Here is a 6,853-nt window from a genome sequence, read left to right as displayed (position 1 = left end):
ACCACATTAAAAAAATAAAATAAAGATGTTGGGTGCATCTAAAATTTAAAAAATAAAATAATAATATTAAAAATAGTCATCATTTGAAAATAATGCAAGTCTAAGCTTTCTATATTTTAGTATTCCATTCTTCTACTTTCTTTTATTCTCACAATATTTTACTCATGAGGATCTCCAATACAAATTTGATTAAACATGGTGATACTGGGTATGATTATTCTGATTTTAAAGTAAGAATTTCTAGGGAGGAGAGATACTAGCAAGAAGTCTGAATAGAAGCCCTACCATCCTTTCTCCCACAAAGACAACTCCCAAAATAAGCAATGCATTTTGGTGAGGATAAGTGAAGAGATCCTCAGAGCACATCTAAGGATCAGCAGAAGCCAGATAGAGCATGCAAACCTGGGATGTTCACACAGAGTATAGGACACACTTAATGTCTGACACGCCATCAAGAGCCAGGAGCAGCTCAGAACAAGGGAGCCTCCTCCCTGTGTGGACTAATCAAGCAAGGGGACCCCAGCAACTTCCACCCAAACTTTAGACACCTTCCATACTCACTACAAGGACTCTTGTATTCTCATGCCACTCAGCTCCCCTGAGGGGACTGCCTGGAGTTCACACATCTGAGCTCCCAGAAGAAAAGGAGGTGACTGTGTACCTGACTCTTGTGGCCAGCACAACTATTAGACCATGGCACCTGGGGACTGGAAATACTGCTGGATTGTGTCTTGCTTAGGTGACAAACAGCCATGGCACCCCACCTTCCCTGAGACTTAGGCACTGCTAAACCACCCACACTTGGTGGCCTGCCACTCCTGAGCTCAGCCCCTGTCATAGCCTACCCCATTGGGCCAGGCTGCAGTGAAGCCACACATCAGTGCTCCCAGGCTCTGGTGCACCCTGCCCCGCAGAGCATGGGCTGGGACTGTATGCTGCCTCCTGGAAGAGGCATCTGAGTGCCCGCAGCAGTCATAATCCACATCTGACTAAAGTTTCACATCACTTCTTGGGATGTAGCTGAGCAGCCAGACTTGCAAGGGCTGAGATGAATGTAGTGCCATGGGTTCAGAAAATAGAGCATTGGCTGAGCTACATCCTCACCCTACAGGTCAGAAAACCCTAAAACACTGGGTAAGAGCCAGGACCCTGCAATGCTGGAACTGTGTGAGCTTCCTAGACCTTCGAGTCCTAGAACTGGATAGGCCTCTGTGGGGGGTTGTTGCTCTGAGTGACCAGCATTTTCCTTCCCTGATTGGTTGCAACTCTGTCGGTCACTTCCAGTGATCTTTCCACATTCAAAGTGGCCCTAGATTGCTGCCCTGATCCTGGAAGTAGCAGAATGTGTCTTCATGCTTAGGCATGCCTTCATATAACCCCAGGGGTCAAATTACGTTACCTGTCCTTGTAACCCTGCCCCTCTTGACCTTTTTTGGATGGAATTTTCTAAAGAATGAGGGTCTCCCCAGTTAAAGTCCACTCTTGGACATGTTCACTCTCACCAGCCCCTCATGAAATTCCTTGCTCTCCCATTTGGGGAGCTTGAGGCAGAGGAGCTGTCCTGGCTGTTTTATTTGGTATCCTAGGAAATTCACTCAAACTTTAGTTTGGCTGCCTGTTCTGCTGGGGGCAGCAGGCCTCCCAAGATTCTGCAGTCCTGTAACTGGATAATAATCCTAGACCCTACAATGAAGTGATCTCCCAGAACCCTGCAGTTCTGGAACTATGTGAGTTTTCTGGACCTCCCGCCATTCCTGGAACTGGGTGACCCCCAAGCTGCTGAGCTGCTGAGCCACTCTGCTCCCTAGAGAGGAGTCATTATATATTTTTTCCCCTTCCCTTCGAAGTGCAGCACTGTGGGAGTCCATCCTTGAACTGACTGAGTTTACTCCCTGGCTAGGTGTGAGGTGCTCAGACACTCTTAATGTGGCAGAGCTCTCCCCACCCTTCTTGGGTTTGAGAGCTTTTCCATGTGGAGGCATGTCTCACCACTGCCCCAAAGATCCAATCATTGCGCCTGACCTTGCCACATTGCCCCCAGCCCTCTCCCTAGTGTTCTCTCTCTCTCTCTCTCTCTCTCTCTCTCTCTCTCTCTCTCTCTCTCTCTCTCTCTCTCTTTCTCTCCTCCCCTTCAGTAAAACCTCACTGCCCCCCTGGGGAGCTTGAGGCTGAGGGTTCAAGGAGCCATCCCAGAGCTGGTTTAAAGGTAAAATGGTGTCTGCGTCTTTAATTTAAACTCCCTGAGGATTTTCCAACGTGACCAAACTGTTCACACCATCTGCGCTGCCTGTGGACTAAATAGCACCAGAAACTCTTCTTGCAATCACAAAATGAGGAAGGGCCAACTCTTATGTAGATCAATTAGGAGTTCCTTTGAGTTTGTTGAAATGAAAAGTGCTTAGAACAGTACCTGACCTAATAAATTCTCAGTACACTTCACCATCACCTGGTTAAGATCAACCTTTCTTACTCTCAAAATGAACTTAAATACATTATTGTTCCATTCTAATGACATATATGTTTTCACTGGTTGATAGTCCAGGTAGAAAAAGTATGTAAAGTGATTTATAAGTCAAAACATTTCAAACAAAAGGACTTTTTTGGGGGGTAAAGGAAATTGAACTAAGGGACACTCAACCATTGAGCCACATCCCCAGTCTTATTCTGAATTTTATTTAAAGACAGGGTTGCTAAGAGTTTCGCCATTGCTAAGGCTGGCTTTCTACTTGAGATCCACCTGTCTCAGTCTCCCAAGCTACTGGAATTACAGGCATACATCCAAAGGAATATTTTTAACCAAACCCTCATAATGTCAAGAGAAAATGCATTGAAATTAAAAATATCTTAAGCACGCATTTATTAAGACCATTATAAAAATACAAAAAAGGTTAAAATTGACATAAAATAAAAATTTATAAAGTTAAGGAGTTAAAAGCTATCAAATGTATTAAAATCATCTAAAGTCAAATAAGACATAATTTATCTATATAATTTAAACTATAATATTATATAAACATATCGCATATTATATAATACATATATAATATAAATTAAAAACAATATATATAACATTCTAATTTATATTATATATAATATATTTATTTTATCATATATACATATAATAAAAATATATAAATTATATATATAAATTTTATGTCTATTAATATATAAATATTTTATATATTCATATTATATATTCATAATCATATATTATATATAATTCATATAATATATTTACATACGTATTTGTATATTTATACACAAATTATATATATTTATGTATAATTATATAAGCACATATATTATATAAATTGTATATATTCCATATCAAAATATTTATGATTTATAGGTACTTAAAATAAATTAAATATAATATATGAAATACATATATATTATATACACATATAATAGAATAATATATATAAAATAAATATATGAATATTATTTTATTATATATAACATATTTATTATATATCATATAATATATTTAGATTTATATTAATTTACATTATATTACATATCATTGTAAGGTAATTATATAATAATATAATTTCTATAATTAATAAGATAATAATACAATTATTATATTAGTATAATTTATATTAATACAATATATAAAATATATGGATAATATTATAATTATATATAAACAACTTATAATATATCATATAGTTATATGTAAATCTATAATGTGTTGTATATAATATATAATACATAATATATAAAATGTAAATATATTATAATTTAAATTATATAATTTTGTTATTTGGCTTTAGATGTTTTAATGCTTCTGATACTGTTTTATCCCTTAGCTTTATCTGTACAAATTTTTATTTTATGACAGTTCCAAACATTTAGTATTTTTTTTTAAATAATAAACATTCATTGGTGTTACTTATGGTAGAAAAAAAGTTCCTACACCAGATGTGCATGACACAATCATTAAATTGAACATTTCTGAGGTGAACACATATTCTGACCTATATTTTTATATCCAGTTCTTTAAGATAGCCAATTTCTCCTCTCTCTCTTCCCCAAAACATGTGAGCAACTGCTTATGCAAAGCAGTAAACAGCCATTTGGGCTATAGCATTTTCAACTCCAATCTGTGGTGAAGATTCCAATTACATTCAAGACTTAAGTTCTCTCAGTTTTCTCCTAATGAAAGTTCTGAGTCCAGTATTTACAATATTACAGCACTAGCAGATCAGTGTCTTCAACTCATCTCTTTCTGCTGTATCCTCTTCACCAGTTGGGGGAGGGCCTACACTTCCATAGAATTTGCTCCTAATTGGCTGAACAATTTCTTCTAGTTCCTTCTTTTTCGTTTTGAAGTCTTCAATGTCAGCTTCTTTGTGGCTTTCCAGCCATTCAATCTTTTCCTCTACAGCTTTTTCCATGGTCTCCTTATCTTCAGGGGAAAGTTTGCCTCTCAACTTTTCTTTATCTCCAATCTGATACTTTAGAGAGTAGGCATAGCTTTTCAACTCATTCCTACTATCAGTGTGCTCTTTGAGTCTTTTGTCTCCCTCAGAAAACTTCTCAACATCATTAACCATCTTTTCAATTTCCTCAAGTGTCAGGCAATTTTGGTCATTGGTAATTGTAATCTTATTTTTGTTCTCTGTACCTTTGTCTTCAGCTGTCGCCCAAAGAATAGCATTCACATGTATCTCAAAAGTGATTTCAATCTGGGGGACCCCACAGGAGGAATTTCAGTGAGATCAAATGTACCTGGAAGGTGGTTGTCTTTTTTCAGGGGTCCTTTACCTTCATAGACCTTGATTGGAATGGTAGGTTGCTTATCAGAAGCTGTAGAAAAGATCTGAGACTACCTGGTGGGTACCACAGTGTTCCTTGGTATCGCTTTGGTCATGACACCTCCCACAGTTTCAATACCAAATGTCAGGGGACATACATCAAGCAGAGCAAGGTCACCTGTATCTTGATCATCAGAGAGTACACCAGCCCAGACAGTGTGGCCATATGCAACAGCCTCATCTGGGTTTATGCCACAGAATGGTTCCTTGCCATTGAAGAACTCTTTAACAAGTTGCTGAATCTTTGGAATTTGACTAGAGCCACCAACAAGAACAATCTCATCAATATTAGACTTCTACAAGTCAGAATCCTCCAGTACTTTCTGAACAGGCTTCATGGTAGACCAAAACAGGTCCATGTTTTCTCTTCAAATTTTGCCTGAGTCAGGATTTCAGAAAAGTCTTCTCCTTCATAGAAGAACTCAATTTTAATTCTTGCTTAATGTTGGGCAGACAGGGCCCACATGGCCTTTTCTACTTCATGCTATAGTTTCTGCACAGCTCTGTTTTCTTTCCTAACATATTTGCCAGTCTTCTTTTTGTACAGCCTGATGAAATATTCCATAACACGCTGGTCAAAGTCTTCTTCACCTTGATGAGTATCTCTATTGGTGGCCATGACTTTGAAGACATCAAATTGTCAATGGAGAGAAGAGACACATAGAAGGTTCCACCACTCAGATCAAACACCAGGATGTTCTTCTTTTCCTCCCTCTTATCCAGGCAATAAGCAATAGCAGCTGATGTAGGCTCATTGATGATCCTCATAACATTCAGGCCAGCAATAGTTCCAGCATCTTTGGTTGCTTGCCACTGGCATCATTAAAATAGACTGGTTCAGTAACAATTGCATGGGTAACCTTCTTCCCAAATAAGCCTCCGCATTCTCTTTCATTTTAATGAGAATCATAGCAGATATTTCTTCTGGAGCAAATGTTTTAGTTTGCCCACCTCCAATATCAACCTGAATGTATGGTTTATGTTTCTCTTCAAACACTTTGAAAGGCAAGAACTTAATGTCTTGCTGCACAGAAGGGTCATTCCCATTGCTGCCAATGAGCTGCTGGGCATCAAAGACCATGTTCTCAGGATTGGAGGTGAGCTGGTTCTTGACTGTATCGATGCTGATCAGACATTCTTCTTCAGGGGTGAAGGGCACATTAGACAGCCTGATGCGGTTGCCCTGATCATTGGAGATGATCTCCAGTGGCCATTCTTGAATACCTCGATGCAGGAGTAAGTGGTCCCCAGGTCGATGCCCAGCACGGTACCCACGTCGTTTTTTTGTCATCCTCCTCAGCCGTGCTGCGCAGAGCAGCAGCAGAACCACGGCCACCAGAGAAAGCTACATCTTGCACTACCTGTTGGCCACTTGCTCTCCTCAGCAGACAGCCAGAAGTCCCAGGCAATGCAGCAACAGGCCGTAGCTGAGAGGAGTGAGGGTATAGATCTCTCACACTCGAGATGCCTCAACTCTGTCAGTCTGTGTTGTCTCTTCCAATGTTTCAAACTTTTTAGTATTGAAGTGCATTTTCTTTCTACAATGATATTAATTACCATAAGTAAAAATTGACAAGTAGAATGCTAGTAAACACAGATTTGCAAGCTTATAGGCCACTATGTAAATATTTAAAAGTTAAGTGAATTGCCAATGCTTCCATACATGCTATAACAACACAAGTGGTCAAAGATGCACTAGACCATTATGTGGAAGAAAATATATTCATACCAAATCAAGATTTTTCAGGCACTTGCATTCAGAAGAATTTTATGAATCAGCACCAGGTTTTCTCCAAAATAAAGCTCATTTTCCCCTATTGCCCCTATTTGTTGAGAACAATATTATACATTAAAGATGCATTTACATGAATCATTTTATAGAGAAAATTATTTTAAATTTAAAATTATAATTCTTATTTTATGCATAACCTCAAAAACACAGAATTTAAAGACAATACCAGTGAGGCACTATCATTCTATATGACTAAAACACTACCATTCTATATGACTAGCAAACACAATTCAAGGCAGAA

At 38.3% G+C, this 6,853-nt stretch overlaps 1 pseudogene; it reads right to left on the bottom strand.

Moving 5' to 3' along the window:
* Positions 1-4,199: 4,199 nt before the first annotated feature.
* On the bottom strand, positions 4,200-6,171 carry LOC113177308 (endoplasmic reticulum chaperone BiP pseudogene; annotated as a pseudogene).
* Between the last annotated feature and the right edge of the window lie 682 nt (positions 6,172-6,853).

Source organism: Urocitellus parryii, chromosome 11 (genome assembly GCF_045843805.1).
Source record: "Urocitellus parryii isolate mUroPar1 chromosome 11, mUroPar1.hap1, whole genome shotgun sequence".
In the NCBI taxonomy this organism is placed as follows: Eukaryota; Metazoa; Chordata; class Mammalia; order Rodentia; family Sciuridae; genus Urocitellus; species Urocitellus parryii.
This window is presented reverse-complemented; position numbering and strand designations above follow the sequence as displayed.